The sequence below is a fragment of the Crocuta crocuta genome, unplaced genomic scaffold, assembly GCF_008692635.1.
Source record: "Crocuta crocuta isolate KB4526 unplaced genomic scaffold, BGI_CrCroc_1.0 scaffold6, whole genome shotgun sequence".
NCBI classification, from domain to species: Eukaryota; Metazoa; Chordata; class Mammalia; order Carnivora; family Hyaenidae; genus Crocuta; species Crocuta crocuta.
The window spans coordinates 12,954,554-12,971,034 of record NW_027531917.1 but is presented as its reverse complement, the minus strand read 5'-3'; the positions used below and the strand labels follow the sequence as shown (position 1 = coordinate 12,971,034).

Here is a 16,481-nt window from a genome sequence, read left to right as displayed (position 1 = left end):
TTTCACCCACCTGTTTGGATTCCTGATACCGGTATGACCCTCATTTTTTAGATTATCAATGAATCTATTGCTCTGAGCATCATAAATTTGTAGGTACTTTTCATGATTCATAGACCTTCCAATTCTTAATGAGCTCAAGACTCCTATTGTTTCTAAATGTTGTGTGCCAGCAGCAATCTTGTTCTAATGTTTGTGCTCATGAGAGATCTGAAGTAGTGGTTGAAGAAAGATGAAGTTGTTTGCAAATTGGGCTAGAAATGTATTGTGAATGTTGAATTTAGACAACATAAGTAATTAAGTATATAAGAATTGATGTGAATTTACTTGAAAATATCTAGATTATCCGTGTCATGATTAGTAGTTCAAAAACATAAAAGTAGGTTCAATGCAAAAATAAAATCTATTTTTAAAATCTTAATTTCTTATTAACATCATCTATTGAATCCTAAACATATATTTTCGGCATGATTTGTAAAGCTGCTGAGGCCAAACTTCAGTCTGAAGATAATACATTAGTGTCTCCTCATCTAAGTGTCCTTAAACTTCTTCAGTCATGGGATACTTAAATTTATTTCATTTTATCTTTTTATTACCAACCCAGTTTGTAATAGTGAAAGAAAGTCAATCTCTTGCCAGATTTGCCATCCTGTATCTCACAATCACTTCCTTGTCTTTAATTTTGTACTTCCTCACCCTCAACTTCTTTTAATATTTGTAGTGGATGCAAATATAAATTTTTACTAGAATGTATTACCATCTAGTTTACTTCAGGTTACATCTAAGTCCTTGACTTTCCCTCTCCTAAGTTTCTGGCAAATGATAGTCCTGTAACTCCAAGTCATAATGAATGATGGTAGCAGAAATGGCTTGAACAGAATATTGAAAACTGCACTATAAATTAACAACTTGTATCTGTCATCCAATTACAAGTTGACATGATGATTATTTTCCCTTTGTGGTGAGGAAACAATTATGTTGAGGAGGCAAGGACTAGCTAATTCCTTCATTACTTAAGGTGAAGTTCCTTTCAACAATATCAAAAGCAGGGATATTGTTTAAAACTCACATAGGATTAAACAGAGGAAGATGGTAACTTATGTTCCTGGCAGGATAAACTTACACATTGTCCTGGGACATGAACTGTTTGTGATCCTTCCTGCTTCCATTTATAGTTTGACACAGGCAAAAATTAAACTCACTCAGAGGCATCATATTGATCATAACCATTGTTCATCTGTTTTTGTTTTTGTTTTTGTTTTTCTTTTAACCGGAGAAAATAGCCTGAGTGAGATTTGTAGGCTAAGGGAAGCCTATGAACATAATTTTATTTTTGTTCCACTCTCTGATTACTAGAGATTTTTGTTTAGTGATCGAGTCTGTTTCGAATTTGACTGGCCCATAATGAAGGCTAAAATGCATATGCTTTAAACTGGGTAAATCCCTTCACTCCAAGGGTAAAAAGAGTTAATAGTAATAGACTTCAGGGCTGCTAAGGCAAATGATGCTCGCTCCTGGGCTAAAGAAGATATCACACAAAACGTTGTGCACAAGGGCCACCTATCTTTGTATCCAGGAAAGAACCTCATTTAATCTGCAGAGACTAGGAAGATGCACCCTTTATCTTCAAATCAAGGACTCTTTGAGACCTTTAGAGATCCAATCGTAAGTCCTTCCAGAACTAAGACATTTATTGTAATGGCTAAAATGTCAAGTTTTGAATTGAGACATTATATTCTCAGCAAAACAGAAGATTCAATCATATAAAGTACATTATTACATTTTCTTAATATTAAATAAATCAGTGAAAATATCTAGTATATCATCTAAATAATCTATTTGTCACTCATGATTTGCTTTTGTCTAAATATTTTAACATCTTAAATTTAAGTTTCAGTAGTTTTTGTAAATGAAATAGACTTAATATTAAGTTAAATAATAAATATTAATGGGACACTGGGGTGACTTAGTTGGTTAAGTGTCCAACTTTGGTTCAGGTCATGATCTCATGTTTCATGAGTTTGAGCCCCTCATTGGGCTCTGTGCTGACAGCTCAGAGCCTAGAGCCTGCTTCGGATTCTGTGTCTCCCTCTTTCTCTGCCTCTCTCCTGCTTGTGCCCTGTCTCTATGTCTCTCAAAAGTGAATAAACATTAAATTAATTAATTAATTAATATGATTAAGTTAAAACATAAATCTATTGCACATTTCCATGTTTGCTAAAATAATCATGACACACAGGCAGTTCAAGAAAATATTTGGGGGTAGAATTAAATGAGTTAATAGCCTTACTAAACAGTCTGATCATTACTCTCTTTTGCTTTACACCAAATTAGGTTTTTACTTTTTTTTCTTTCTTCCTAAGATCAATATGTCTTGATTATTGAAACAAATATCATCATTTGTTTCTGTGTGTGTGTGTGTGTGTGTGTGTGTGTGTGTGTGTGTGGGGTGTGTGTGTGTATGTGTGTGTGTGTGTGTGAGATCACCAATAGTTTGCTTTTTGTCATTTCGGAATGTCAAGTGAAAGGGAAATGACAGTAGCAGACAAACTATTATATGTGTACCAGAAAGTACACAGGAACTGGCATTGACTTATTCACTGAATCCTCACTGTGAGCGACATAAATCAAAGCTCCTCATGACAGTAAAGAAAGGCCAGTACATTTTGGCAGAAAAATGATATACGTACGGTTTTCAGAGAAAAAGAGGAGCTTCTTTCCATGCTGCCATCTACAGTAACTTCAAGGAACTTGCAAGGCTGATGTTCTGTAATGGGAGTTTCTTTTAAGTTAAAGGAATATTTTACAATGATGGTAGGGCTGATGATGGGAACTGAATACTTAAGATCGGTTTACCTACACTTCTTTGGGTAAAAATAAGAGGTAACATAATTTTTACTGTAATAAATGATTGTTCTTCCTAAGAATGCATGATACTTTTTTTTATGAGGAAACAAAATGAAGTCTGTTCCTTGCCAAAAATGTAGTATCTTCTTATCACTTAGTGCAAATGGAACTTATTTGGTGGACTTAGTATGTACAAACCCACCTGTATAAAGTGTTATAGAGTATATAATTATGAATAAAATATACTCTTCCCCTCCTGGTTAAAAAATATTCAAAAAATGATTTGCATAAAACTATAGAGTAGATTAGAATTCTAAATAAGCATAAAATGCTATAAAGATTCAGAATGTAGGGGAATTACATTTGTTTAGTTATAATTCTGTATCAAGATTTTCTGTCTCTATTGGGCACACAGAAGCAAATAGAAATATTGTAAGTGTGTCTGACAGGATATTTCAACATCATAGGTCTTTAGTCAGTCTGACCAACCTTATACACAGGTAATTTCAGTATTATGGATCTCAGTGTTTATTTCAGAAACACACACTTATGTTATAGTATTATCTGGTAACTCACACTTATTTTAAGTCATTCTTGTATAACATCTAATAATAATGAACACTAAGTAATGCATTTAAAGGAAAATTGAGGGGCACCTGGGTGGCTCAGTTGATTAAGCATCCGACTTCAGCTCAGGTCATGATCTCACAGTTTGTGGGTTCGAGCCCCACATCAGGCTCTGTGCCGATGGCTCAGCCTGTTTCAGATTCTGTGTCTTCCTCTCTCTCTGCCCCTTCCCCACTCATTCTCTGTCTCTCAAAACTGAATAAATGCTAAAAAAAAATTTTAAAGATAAATTGAGTGAGTTCTGGGAATTTTTTATGTGTATTTACTTTGAGAGAGAGGGGCTGGGATGGGCAAGAGAGAAAGGCAGACAGATTGAATCCCAAGTAGGCTCTGGGTTGTCAGCACAGAGCCCTGAACGGGGCTCGATATTACAAACCATGTATTCATGTCTTGAGTCTAAATCAAGAGTCTGATGCTTAACTGACTGAACCACCCAGGGGCCGCAGAATGAGTTCTTGGAATTTTTGGAAAGTTTTAATGAGTTATGATTCATTATGTTTTGTCTTACTCTGACATTCCTCTGAATTCACCTGGAAATTTTTGAGAATGTTGGAATCACTCTATTTACTCAAAAAGGACTCTAGTCCCCTAAAGTAATTTCAGCTCCAGATTGACTTGCTGCCATGGTTTTTTTTTTTTTAAATGTTTTTATTTATTTCTAGGAGAGAGAGAGAGACACAGCGTGAGGAGGGGAGGGTCAGAGAGAGAGGGAGTCACAGACTGAAACAGGCTCCAGGCTCTGAGCTGGCAGTCAGCACAGAGCCCGACGCGGGGCTCGAACCCATGAACTGAGAGATCATGACCTAAGCGAAAGTCAGACGCTTAACCGACTAAGCCACCCAGGCGCCCCGACTTGCTGCCATGGTTTTGAGTGGGACCATGTGCCCAAAACTACACTGCTGGATCAGTCTGGCTTATGGTAGTTTTCTGTCATAGCAGTCTACATCATGCTAGTTTTCTACCATAGCAACTGAGGTAGTACTAAACAAACTAGCTACTGAAAAAGAAAGAGAGAGAGAGAGAGAGAGAGAAAGAAAAGAAAGAAAGAAAGAAAGAAAGAAAGAAAGAAAGAAAGAAAGAAAGAAAGAAAGAAAGAAGAAAGAAAGAAAGAAAAGAAAGAAAGAAAAATGTAAAATATATTTTACCTGCTTCAGTCCATATTCTACTATTTTGGAATTGAAACATATGTGCACGTCATACCTCATGATCCTCTTTTCCTATAACCATAGCTTGTTGTTTCAAATGTGACCATTTGATACAAGGGAAATTATTTAATTTCCATTCAACAACCAATACGGATTTCTCTTTTAGGAAGTTGAACTAAATAATACTAACACATCAAATTAGTAAATTGGTATTAAGATCTCATTACTAGTAAAACATCACAGTAAAAGTCTAAGAATTTCTTTTTCCAAAACTCTCACAATTTCTCTAGATCACACTTCTCCTGAAGCTTGTTTACAGTAAGTCTCCTCCTCTTCTTTTTTTTTTGCACTTGTTTGTCACCAGTGCCCTGAAAACAAATGTATCCTTGTAAAAATAATCAACAAGTGAGAAAAATACCTTCACTTGTGAAATTAGTTTTAATTTGTACTTACTATGATCCTTGGAAGCCATATATATAATTGAATTAGGGTTGAAATATCAAAAGCAGTTAGAAACATTGGTATCCCTTGAAGTAAGAAATATGTAATTTTACACACATACATATAGTTTTATATGTGTGTATGTTTAATGTTTTTATGATATATGATTTGGATCTTAATGTAATAATAATCTATCCTTTCTAGTGGAATATGGGATACTGGTAGTCCCTGGAATGCCACAGAAAATATTACATTAGTTGGTAGCAGCCTGGAATAAATTGCCTTGGGAAGACAATGATTTAAATCTTTAAATAACTGCTGCGCTATATTTCTGTGATAGGAATGATGACTACATATACACTAAATTCTTCCGACTGCACAGGAGAATTAACAACAACAATAAAATGACAAGTTCAGACCTTCAAATAATCAGGTTATGGCACAGTTAAAGAACATGTTTCCATGATTTCTCCAAAAATATTTTTTGTCTCTTATAATAAAAAGCCAATATTTCTGAAACCAGATCCAAAATTTGATTCTGGAGACAGAAGTACAAACAAGTTGAATCCAGATCCTTTCAAGGTCTTTTGTTGATTAAGAAATAGCAATATCCTGAAGATGATATTAGAGACATTTGAGAGGATTTAGATGAATCTGACACATTGAATGCCCAGATATTATTGGTTCTTTTTTACTATTTCCTTACTATTTCCTTTTCTTCTGTGTAAGGGGACTATACTCTTTTTCTTTTAAGAGCCTTTACTTTCTTCATCTGAAACAATCACTATTCTTCATGACACCCATTTTATTAGCTACTGTTATTTCCAAAAGTATTATTAGATTCTGATTTAAAAATTCCTGAAGGGAATGAGTCCAAAGTCACTGGAGGAGGAACTTAGAGGAGAAAGCATTTGCACCAAAAGAAGAGGAAGGTTTTGATACTTTTATCAGGGAAAATATGGAGCAATATGTATAGAAATTAATTCTTAAAGTCAAGAAGGAAAATTCATTTAAAGTGGGCTGACTTTAGCAAAATAGGCACATGTAGTAGAGATTCTGGATTTAATGTGTTAGTTGACTTATGGTGCTTGGATGGATAACCAAAACCTAAACTAAATAGTGTCTATTTTAAATGACACCATTGGAGAGCTGTGACTGTCTTGATATAATGTTCTTAAATAAATCCCAAGTCTAAAAGATATATGGATGTTGTAATGGTTTTATCTGTAGTAGCATCTCTTGGGAGGTCTTCAGAGGGCATTCTTACATTCATGTCACCAAAGAATTGAAAATTTATTTGTGAGGGAAGGACTAGTCTTATTGAGGAGTTCGGAATTGAATGTCTTCTTCAGGCGGGAGATATCAAACGGAAGAAGGTTTCTTTATATTAATGCTCATGTTGATATTCCAGATTAAGAGATGCTGAAGCACAGCCCTTAATAGTGATTTAATGGCCAATGTGGTCACTGAAATGGGCAGCAAAGCTTGTATAGTAATAATAATACTTTTCATTTTAGGTACGTCTGGTAGAAGCAAGTTCTAGCAGTGAAATAAATGGACATCATACTGCAATGTTACATGATATTTTATTTTATTTTTTAAATATTTATTTGCTTGTTTATTTATTTAGAGAGACAGAGAGAGAGAGAGATCAAACAGGGAAGAGGCAGAGAGAGGGAGAGGGAGAGAGAGGGAGAGAGAGAATACCAAGCAGGCTCTGCACTTTCAGCATGGAACCCAATACGGGGACTGAACCCACAAACCACGAGATCATGACCTGAGCTGAAATCAAGAGTGGGATGCTCAACCAACTGAGCCAACCAGGCACCCCAATATTGTAAAATCAAAACTAAAACAGGACAGAAAAGGCTCTCCTGGAGACCTTATTTGAATCATCATATTACAGAGGGAAGGCCTTTATCATATTGGAGAGTGAAGACTTTTGCACAGACCCAGGCTTTACAAAGTACACTGAATCCCTTCATAAAATACCCTGTAGCAGTGGAATAAGTTTACATTATAACTAACATCTTTCTAGTTTTTAGGAAAAAAAATATGCTGCTGCAACATATTCTCTCAGGTTGCTAGTTTTGACTGGGGTGCAGGCAAAATAAGGCTGAAAGCTATCTGCTCCCCCTCACCTCGTCCTATAACCTAGTAACTTCAATGGTACATATAACTGTATAAACCCTCTAATAATTCGTGCAAGGAGAAAAACAGACAAACTTCTAAGGATTGGGAGAAAAACATGACTTTTTAAAATTAAATAACAGCTCTCGTTTTTAAAGAGCTTCAAGTTTGTTACTGGATCCTCAGTAGAGCCTGAAAGGGACATCTTACCTATAATCATGGGATCTCAGCGATGCATTATGATTTGCTATTATCAGATTAATAAATCCCTGGAGTCAGGCTTTTACAGATTCTGATATCATGAATAAGTTACATGATGATGTAGCTCAGACTCTCACGGGATCTAATTTTGCTGAATTGCCACCTCTATTTTAATTCTTATCTATAGCCTGTTAGGGAATACCATACAATCAATTGACTGGGAGAAAAAATTATATAAGTATAAATAAACACACATGTAAGATTTATCAGTTTATTAGAAGGAATTATATCATGTGATTATGGAGACTGAGGAGTCTGTAGTTGGCAAACTTGAGATCCAGAAGAGCTGATGATATAGTTCCAAGTTGAAAGCTGGTAAACTTGAGACCCAAAAAGAGATAAGATTTCAGTTGCAGTCTGAAGATGGGAATATAATGATGTTCCTGTGCACACAGTCAGGCAAGGAACATTCTACTTATGCATGGGAATGTCATCCTATTTGTTCTATCTGGGCTTTTACTAGATTAGATAAGACCCACTCACATTAGGAAAGGCAATCTGCCCCTCGTCTATTGATTGAAATTTTAATCTCATCTAGAACCATCCTCACAGAAATATCAAGCATACTGTTTGACAAATATTTAAGTATCCCACGGGCAAGTTGACTTATTAACTTAATTATCACACACCTGAAGGTTTATTGTGTAGGAACATCCTTTCAGGGGCAGATTTTTGAGCAAGGCATCTGGTTGTTCACTTCGCATGGGAAGAGAATTGGCTGGAGGTGCAGACAAATATCAGTTCATTGACATTAACAATCAGGTACACTGACTAATAATTTATCCAATAGCAACAACCTTAGAAGCAGTACAATTAAAAAATTAGGATATGATTTGGTTAAGAAGATTAATGATGGATTTCTAAGAATTGGTTAAAAAAAGTATATTTGTTACTTATGTAAATGTTTCCAAAGTCATACTGAATTATAAGAGACTTACAATAAGTAGGTAAGATAAGATATCTCATTGTGTGGATGTCAATCAGCCTCCTTATCTGTCACCTAGTATTTATTCAGTAGACTCATTAACAAACTGATGATGCATGCTGGTATAGAATTGGCTTAGACTCAAATACATAAGCCTCTCACAGAGGTAAATCTGGCTACCTCTGCTGCTCTATGACCAAATGCTTAAAGTGAAAATCAACTAGGAACCCTCCATATACTATATGTTCCTGGAGGAAGGAGTGACAATAAGCTCTGGTGGCTGTTTAATGAATTTTTAACCCTTTGAATCACAGAGTGGGTACCAATTCCCCCCCCCCATTAGTATTGTCACTTATTCTAGATAAACATTTTCATTCTGTGTCTCTAATTTTACTGCCCTCATTCTGATCCATTGATTTACAAAATGCATTATTTGCTATCATTATATCCCACACAATGTTGCTTCTGACCAAAGCATTCTCTTTACAACAAATGAGTGAAGCAATAGACTCATACCCAAGGGAATCACTCACCTTACAGTGTTCATCACCCAAAAGCAGTTGGACCTGTAATATAGTGGAGTAACATGGAAGACTTGATTATGGTATTTTCTGCATAAGAGCACTTGGTGGAGTTGGAGAAATGTTCTAAAAACTTTGTTTATAGTCTGATGACCATAAATGTGTTTTTTTTCTTAGAAGACAGATTGGAGACTCAATGGTTGAAAATGAGAATGACCCCTTTCATGATAACCCCTAAGAAGCCCCTCAAAAATTTTTTCTCCCCTCCCTATAATTTACTGCTTTAATGGTTTAGAGGTCAGTTTTCCCAAAGGAGAAATACTTTTAAAAGGGCACAGTGATGGTTTCAATGGACTAGAAATTAAAAAAAATAATCTTACTCTTATGAGTTTCTTTTTTTTTAAATCTTGATTATTTTTGAAAGACAAAGTGCGAGTGGGGGAGGGGTAGAACGCGAGACAGCCACAGAATTCTAAGCAGGATCCAGGCTCTGAGCTGTCAGCACAAAGCTCAATGAGGGGCTCGAACTCACGAACTGTGAGATCATGACTTGAGCTGAAGTCGGAGGTTTAAACTGACTGAGCCACCCGGGCACCGACCCTTGTGAGTTTCTTTTCCTTTCCTTTCCTTCCCTTCCCTTCCCTTCCCTTCCCTTCCCTCTTTTCTTTTTTCTTTTCTTTTCTTTTCTCTTCTCTTCTCTTTTCTTCTTTTCTTTTCCTTTCTTTTCTTTTCTTTCTCTTTTCTTTTCTTTTCTTTTCTTTTCTTTTCTTTTCTTTTCTTTTCTTTTCTTTTCTTTTCTTTTCTTTTCTTTTCTTTTCTTTTCTTTTCTTTTCTTTTCTTTTCTTTTCTTTTCTTTTCTTTTCTTTTCTTTTCTTTTCTTTTCTTTTCTTTTCTTTTCTTTTCAAATTTGTTTCCGAGAGAGAGAGAACACAGAATCTGAAACAGGCTTCAGGCTCTGAGCTGGCTGTCAACACAGAGCCCGACGAAGGACTGGAACCCAGGAACCGTGAGATCATGACCTGAGCCGAAGTCGGGCTTAACCGACTGAGCCACCCAGGGGCCCCATGAGTTTCTAATGTAACAGAATGAAAAGGTAAAGGCCAACTGTTTGTAATTATATACTAATTACTGAAGGTGCAATAGAATTTTTGCTACTCGATTGGGGCAGAAAGAAATATATTTGTCCTTCAGTGGATTCTCATGACCACAGCACTCAAATACAGGCATGATACTTATTGAATAAAAGTTTGAGTGACCTTACTAAACAGTATCACAAACTTTTGAGGCGCTAAGTACAAATCTAACATAGCATGGAAAGTGAAAGAAGGATGTTTTAAATAGCAACTAAATACCAGTTGTTATATGAGTACTAAACAATCTTATCATCTTCATTGTTCTGCATCTTATCAATTGCCTTTTTAAAATCTTCCTTTTTTCCACACAACTTTACCTAAAGTTAATAAAGGTGACTTTTATTATTAAGTCTTCAGTTTACAAAGTATTGAAGGGATTTGTGATTAAACTAGAAAAGTAATAAACACCATCTAGCGCTGTATATAATATAGCACATGATGAGAATTTCAGGAAAAAAGTGAACACATTGTTACTTGTCATAATATGTTAGGAAATCACATGATCTTGTTGCCATTGTTTGGGAGATATGATTGTATAGAAGGCTATGTATTGGCATTGAAGAACCAAAGAGAAGAATTGTACCACATTAATCATTGGTACTCAGTAACATTCTCAGCACCTTCTGTACTCTCTCCTATAGCTTGGAAGCCTCTGCCTGGAAAACAAATTTCTCAGAATGTTTTGTGGCAGGTCTTTGGTTTAGATTATAATAATATGTGTGACTCTTGTTAGATCTCGAAGGCAGAAGTGAAACACAGCTCCCTTCTTCCTTTTGCAGCAGAAAACAAATGCATGGATATGGTGAATATGAGATTTCTTAGTGTCTACTGGCCATTGTCCCTTTAGAATCATTCTCCTTGGTGTTGCTTGCAATCAGCCCTGCAGTAACCATGACCAGTGATTTCTGGTACTTTTAAGATGGATTGGAAATAACTTCATAATTCCCCTCCAATTAGCAACAACCCTGAGATCTATTGGTGGAATGTCCTCACCTTTTACTTCTCAGTTCTTTCAATAGATTTGTAAGCACTTAACTTGCTATGCTAAACTCCATACTGTTGCAATGTATAAAGAGATTTATGTTATTACAGTAGAACCATTAATGATAAAAGATTATAATAGAAAGTGAATGAGAATTTATAAAGATATATAAAATAATACTAAATGGACTTCTATGCTTATTTAAATATCTTTATGTATATGACAAAGTAGTTTCTAGTAAATATATAAAAAGGTTCTTAATATCAATAATCAATTAATATCAATAAATAAAAAGATAGGTATCTGCAGAGAAATTAGACAAAAGATGTTAAGAACCAGTACTTAAGAATTGTATGTGGTCATTTTTATCACTTGTTATTTTTTTCTCTGAAAATGCTACTCAAAGAAAAATATGCCAAAAACCCCCCAAAACAAACAACAACAACAAAAAGAGACTAAACAAAGCATCTGTATAACATTACTGTAAGAAAACATGTTCCAGGAGAGGGAATAGCAAAACTTCCCAATAGAAAAATAACACATGGGAGTAAACTGAAACATTAAAGCAGATAAAATTTGAACTCAACATTCCAAATTTAATATAAAAATATTAAATATTTAATTACAACTTTCATGAAAAGCATTAAGAACTGAGGAAAGAAATGACAAGTGAAGGGGAGGATAAATAGGAAGAAAGGAAACAGAACAGTAGGATACATAGAGAAGTGAAATTAGAAAAATTAACAAAAAGAAACCAAATACAAATAATTAGTAAATAACTTGTAAAGAGAAGACAGGAACCAAATATACAAATATGTGAAGTTCAATCTGTGAAGGAAAAAAATCAAAGCAATAGAGCATAAATGCACTGAAATATATCTTCATAAGGTTATTGGATTTATAAAGAAAGACTCCATTTGGCTTCTAGGTGAAAAAGATTAAGTCACTTATAAAGGAAAAGAAATCAGATAGGCAGGTTAAAAATGAAGGTCCAGATATTCACTTTGGCTGCAATATTCATTCCCAGAAGATCAACACTTACAAAGAGACTCAAAGGAATAAATATGATACAGGATCTTCTATCCAGCAAAGTTGTCTTCCAAGTATAAAGGATATAGACAAAACAGTACTGAATGTAAAATAGCAGCATATATTTTTCATTTGAGTCCTTCAAGAAAAGCTACAGTAAGCTAAGGAATGATTGGAAAAATCCTGGCAAAGGACTTGTAGTGAGAATTTAATATATTCAACTAAAAAGTGAACTGATAAAATCCATGTCAGGAATAAGAATAATAGGATAGAATATAAATATTAGATATCCTGATAATGTCAAATGAATAAATGAAAAAATCAAAAGGGAAAATAATTTGAATATTAAAATAATCTTTATTGCCTTATCCACAATAGCCTGTAGTCAAAAGACTTTTTTTAAAATGACAAACTCAGTGACAAAGTATGCAGATTTCATACAGAGATAAACACAAGAAGGAAAATTTTACTAAAATTAAGTGGTGGAGCCAAGGAAGGTACAAAGGAGCCAGATGATGGAAGATTTTTCTTTTCTTATAATGAGTTAGTATAAAAGAGAAGTCTATGTATTTTATTAAGAAGTCTTATTATAAAAATAACTACTTAAAAATTTCTCCAAATATCAGTGATTCATTATACATATGATATATTATTCAGATTTCATATGTATAATATATCAGAAGATACATATTTACACACATACAAACATAAGCATAAATATATACAGAATCTGACATAGCAGATTACATAGAGGCAAGAAAAAGGAGGAAAAGGAGGAGGAAGAAGAGGGGAAAATAATGGAAGAAGGAAAGAAAGAAAATATAATTGTAATTTAAAAGATATAAAATAAATATAATTTATTACACGTGAGCTTTGATGAATAGTAGGAAACAGTTCAACATTACATTCAATCTCCAAGACTTATAGGGTAGATTTTCTTTGTTATAAATACTATTAAATGTATCCCTAGTCAAATGCAGTATTTTAACATAGAATTTTAGACATAATATAAGTGAATACTATAGGATGTGTATCAATGATTACTTTGGTGAATTGAAAATATTTTACTTTAATATAGTATCTCTAGAATTAATTAATATATTATTATTATCATAAAGATAAAAATATTGAATTAGAAAGGGACAGGGAAGGTGCTTAATTATATGTGATTATTTTAAAAAGAGCAAGTGGTGGGACCATAGGAAGGTACGTTTCTTTTTTTGATTATTTTAACATATCTGATTACAGAGTCTATAATTTTTTCAGTGGTTTAAAATGCATTAGAATATTAGTTGCTCTATAAAGGCAGGTTTGTTTTTTTTTTNGCTCTGTGCTGACTGCCAGCTCAGAGTCTGGAGCCTGTTTCAGATTCTGTGCTTCCCTCTCTCTCTGATCCTTCCCTGCTCATGCTGCCTCTATCTCTCTCTCAAAAATAAATAAAATATTTTTTTAAAAAATAGTTGTTGAGTGAGAGATCATTTTGGAGATATCCATCCATAGCCCTTTTACTGGTTCTTGTTCCCAAAGCTAATGGGAAAGAAACCATTAGTTTAAAAACTGTTCCTGATAGTTTTTTCAATCAGATGATAACACTGGCAATTGTGAAATCAACATGAGAAAGCATTTCATAGAATAACACATGTAACCACAAATATATGGAAAAGTTATAATCATTGTTTATACACATAGTAAAAATTAACAGTATGTTGACTAATATTTCCCCTAAAATTGGAGACAAAAGTTGATATTTTGTACAACAAATTTTTGCTTACAATAGCCCAAAATTGAAGAAATATTCATGTTTCTCCTATTTTTACAGCCTTTGATATGTTTTAATAAGTTGCCTATTTAGCTATTATATGCCTACAAGCACCTCACCACCTGGATTCTCTGGGCAACTGTAAAATATTGTGAATTTTATTTTTTATTTATTTTATAAAGTTTACTTATCTTGAGAGAGAGAGAGAAAGTGCAAGAAGGGGCAGGACAGAGAGAGGGAGAAAGAGAATCCCAAGCCGGCTCCACAGTGTCAGCACAGAGCCTGATGTGGGGCTCAATCTCACGAACCCTGAGATCATGACCTTAGCTGAAATCAAGAGTCAGATGTTTAACTGACTGGGCCACCCAGGTGCCCCAATTATTTTGCATTAAAAAATATCACTTTTAGCTGTTATAGCAAAGTAAATGATTTGGTCATCAAGTGACTACAATTAATGCTGGACTTCTTAAATGTAATTATTGATCATTTTCATTTCCTCCCTTGAAGATTTTTAGTCACACTGTTTTTTTCTATTGCTCTATTAATATTTTTTCCAATGAACACTTTATCTCTGTTATTTAAGGATATCAAACTTTTCTGTCATTATTTGAAAAATTATAGTTTTAAATTTTTTGCCTAAGTATTTGTTTTTCAGTTTTATGATTTTTGAAAAAGATGTTGCATTTTTATATTCTGTAAGCCAATATTTATATATATATACTTCATATATGTATATTCTTTATATATGTGTATATATTATATATATACACACACTCATACACTCTCATACTTTTCAAAATATTTTGTACTTATAATTCTTCAAAAGTAAATCATTAAATCATATCTTATTTTAAGATATGTCATGAGACATATATAGTATCTATGTTTTTTATTAGGTATTTAATCCTTCCATCATCATTGTTGACATAAGTTGATCCTTTACCTATAGATGTCAAAAGCCAACATTTCCTTCCAGTTGCATCCAGTTGCATTACTTTACAGGCTTTCTTTTGTGTCCCATTGATCCATTATTTGGGGAATGTTTGGTCCATTCTTATTATTTATTTTTATTTTTCTGATGTTAGAGTAAAAATATTCAATTGTTATTTGTTAAATAAATTGTTATTACATTCAGGTTCCAAAATGGTTCAAAATAATTTAAAAGATGTACATTTAGAATTCTTGCTTTTACTCAATCTTGTTCACCTTGAAACTATCACACTATTATGATTTTTTATTACATTAATTTTTCTTCATGCAAAAGAAGCAAATAAGAATACAGATTTATATTTCTTCCTCTTGGAAAAAGTTGGCATTCATTTTCTTTAATATTTATTTTTGAGAGAGACAGAGTGTGAGTGGGGGAGGGGCAGAGAAAGGGAGACACAGAATCCAAAACAAGCTTCAGGCTCTGAGCTGTCAGCACAAAGCCCGACATAGGACTTGAACTTATGAACTGGGAGATCATGACCTGAGCTGAAGTCAAACACAACCGACTGAGCCACCCAGGCGCCCCAAAAGTTGGGATTCTATAGAGAGTATTCTTCAGGTAACAATATTATAGCCTGCAATTTTTCTGTATCTGTGTGTTTAAATTAGTTTATTTAACTTGTTTCTGTTTATGGAAGCTTTAATAATTTCTGTTCTATTGCTGTTAAAATGATGCAATAGAGACACTTTACCAATGTACTTTATTCTTGTGCAGATATATCTTTAGCATAAAACAAGCATAGTACTGGTATGTCAAAATTTTTATTACTAATGTATCTTATGTTTTGTAACCCATTGTTCTTGTGGTTTTACCTAAGAAAGTTTGGAGAGCTGGTGTTTGTAGGGCAACCCTTCTTCATCCTGAGAGAGCCTGGCATCAACTATGGCTAAGGCAGAGGAGAATACAGCATGAGTGTTTACTCCTTCTCTTACCTGCCTATGATTGCAAATGAGATATGTCACCTCTTATAATCCTTAGGCTGGAATCAAGCATATGTCCACCAACATTAAAGAAGTAAGTTGAAAATATATTGAAGTACGTGGAACATGCAAAATTTGATGACCACTACTTTCTTTGGTAAGGTTAAACCTATTAGAACCAAATAATCCTTTGTTTATTTCTTCCCACACATTTAGAAGTACATCCGTGTCCAGTCATTTTACCTAATGCAAAGTCCAGAGTATTGGTCAAACTACTAGAATAAAACAAGCACACTCAAAAAGAAGTAATTTAAAATAGATATAATTGTAGAGAGTTATGTAAGGTATACATAACGTAAATGTAAATGTAACGTATGTAAGGTATACATAACGTAAATGTAACAACTCTATTTACGATAGAGTTGTTAGAGATAAAGAAAACTTAAAGAATGGTCAAGTACCCTGAACTTAAAGCAGTAGGAAGCAATTAATACCCTTAGATCTGAAGGGGTAAAGAAGGTGGTGATTGTCACATGCTCTTAGAAGTACATTTGTGTAATGCTTGACCAGAAGCTGTGGACACTAGTAGAGAAACATATGTTAAAAACAAAAACAAGAACAACAACAACAAGACCCCAAAAACCTCTTTTCCCACTGGAACTATTGAGGATACAAAAAAGAAGATAAGATTCCTGCTGTGCCAGACGCTATTAAGCAAAAGTGAGGGAATTTCACAAAGTGAAGATCAAGTGTCTGAGAAGTTTGCCCTAAAG

At 34.0% G+C, this 16,481-nt stretch overlaps 1 long non-coding RNA gene across 1 annotated transcript; it reads right to left on the bottom strand.

Annotated features, from left to right (window-relative positions):
• Positions 1 to 7,686: 7,686 nt before the first annotated feature.
• Positions 7,687 to 9,134, bottom strand: LOC144240486 (uncharacterized). The gene is made up of 3 exons (XR_013337740.1): positions 8,907 to 9,134; positions 8,078 to 8,166; positions 7,687 to 7,768 (listed from the first exon to the last, which is right to left on the bottom strand). It is a non-coding gene; the product is annotated as an uncharacterized LOC144240486 (long non-coding RNA).
• Between the last annotated feature and the right edge of the window lie 7,347 nt (positions 9,135 to 16,481).